Source organism: Cryptotermes secundus, unplaced genomic scaffold, assembly GCF_002891405.2.
Source record: "Cryptotermes secundus unplaced genomic scaffold, Csec_1.0 scaffold159, whole genome shotgun sequence".
In the NCBI taxonomy this organism is placed as follows: domain Eukaryota; kingdom Metazoa; phylum Arthropoda; class Insecta; order Blattodea; family Kalotermitidae; genus Cryptotermes; species Cryptotermes secundus.
Genome location: NW_019725416.1, coordinates 2,470,745 through 2,473,103, shown reverse-complemented (window position 1 = coordinate 2,473,103; position 2,359 = coordinate 2,470,745). Strand labels below are relative to the sequence as shown.

At 41.4% G+C, this 2,359-nt stretch overlaps 1 protein-coding gene across 1 annotated transcript in view; it reads right to left on the bottom strand.

Moving 5' to 3' along the window:
• The window catches only part of LOC111863312 (protein unc-13 homolog B), a 777,834-nt gene that overhangs the window by 322,531 nt on the left and 452,944 nt on the right, over positions 1–2,359 (bottom strand). The window lies entirely within an intron of this gene.

Genomic DNA, 2,359 nt, shown 5'->3' with positions numbered 1-2,359 from the left:
GAATTGTATGGTGTCACGATTGATTGTAATTTTAAAGAAATACCAATAAACCCAATCATCAAATCCAGAATCAATTATTATTAGTCACGACAACCCCCCCCCCTGTACATTACAATATCAAGGCCCTTCTTTCAATTTTAAGTCACAAGTCCGTCTGTTACAGATATTACCGTCCGCAGACCTGGGTAGGAGACCAGAAATATGAGAAAATGAAGAAATGTGGCCCATAAATGGGCCATATCTGCAAGGCTGAAGGATGGGAGAAGGCGGGAGAAACTCGGCACAACCGACCAATGGGAAATGCAGTTGGGGCTGGCAAGCAACAGCGACTGTAGGCAGAGCAGAGGAGTGATAAAAGCGGGAAGAAGGAACAAACTTGCGGAAAGAGAAGCAAGCAAAGCTTGCGCAGACAAGTGACCTGAAATGGGAATTGCGCATGCGCCTAACGGTCTGGTAGAGAACTACGTACACTGACGTTTTGACAGAGCCCATCTGCCAGAGATTTACTTGCTTTAATTACGTACGTGGTTGAGCCATTCGGCACGATACAAGGAGCACAAGAAATATCGCAATATATAACTCTTTCATATATAAAATCGAAAGGAACTCTATAATTGGCGTGTACCTGCATAGGGGATTTCGAAAAATTTAGACTTTTCATGAATGCAAAGTAAGATTTTGAAGTTCGATATTTTTATGCATCGAAATATATCTGCCCGCACTGTGACCACAAATAATACACTACAAATAAAGTAAAGTAAAGGTATCCCTGTAACAGGCCTTGGAGGCCCACAGGGCTGTGAAATGTTGAGGTTCTCACATTTTCTAGAAAATTGGTTCATAGATGACGGCAAGCTTGTCAGCCCTAGTCGCCGGCCGCCCTTTGCCCCCCAAAATATTCCAGGAATATTCCTGGTACTCATTTCTGTTAGAGACTGAGTCGACCCCAAGGCCATAATGCGGTTAGAAGGATTAGATCAATTGAAAAAATCCAATGACCTCATCAGGACTTGAACCCACGACCATCCGGTTTGTAGCATAGTGCCTCTACCAACTACGCTACCGCGTGCCCCACAAATAACACACTATAATTTCTAAAGTATTTATAAGATTATTTTTCATAATTCAAAGCGAACATGTGAAATTTCTGAGCACAGATTTTGTAGTAAGCACAGAAAATTACTTTCATCTTTTCGGTTGTACTGTGAAATCGCGTCTGTAATATTAATCGATCTGTTATAAATTTTAGTACTAAAATTAGTGCAAAATTTCCTCAGCATTTAGATAAATAGAAATTTCACCATAATCTCATAAAATTATGCATTTTAATGAAAAATTAAACAAATAAATACACTACGTGAGTATATAAACGGCTAGTGAGGGTAAATAAATTTATCAAATTATATGCATAAACTTACAATTCGTATCAAATTAACTAAACAAAATACTGTAAGAATATAAAGGTCGAGGCAAAATACTGACATCAGAATAAACTAAGGTTGCCGCATGGAACTCCGGTGCAATAGGCCAAGCTTTCCCCACAGACACGTGACAGCCTCACTCGACCGTATTCTATCGCTTATGTCCGAAACTTATATTTGTTTACAGCGGAATCATTCGGTCACGTATCTAAGACGAGTTCAGAACCTGGCTCTGAGGATGTCTGATATGAGTGTACGTGGGTGTGTGAGTGTGTGTGTCTACGATAGCTGAAAGCACGAAGACAGACAGTCCATTAATGGCCTGTCCCTAACTGTTCCTAAACCTCTTCAAACGTTCCGTCACAGGAGTGACCAAACCTTTCGTGACCACATTTAAGTCAAGTATACTACGATAAAGATGCACTGCATGAAATTTTCTCATGCACATTGCACGCGGTAGTGTAGTTGGTTGAGATACTATGCTACAAATCGGAAGGTCGTGGGTTTGCGTCCAGATGAGGTGGATTTTTTTCAATTCACCTAATCCTTCTAGCCGCACTATGGCCCTGAGTTCGACTCAGCCTATAACAGAAATCAGTACCAGGAATCTTCCTGGGGGGTAAAGGGCGGCCGGCGCGCAAGGCTGACAAACTCACCGTCATCTGTGAGCCGACTGTGTAAAAAATGTTGAAGCCTCGACGTCGCACAGCACTATAGGCCTCCACGGCCTCTTATAGGGATAGCTTTATTGTTTTACCATTAAACGTGTAACGAAAAACTCTTGAGCGATAATTATCTAATAGCATATTTGGATTATAGGCTGTGAAATCGTTCGACGTACACGGCTGTAGTTTATGAAATCTTTTCCGGCTATCAGCCGTAACAGCTGGCTTAAATTTTAGTTTGACTCATTTACATTCGAAGAGCACTAGCCCAGG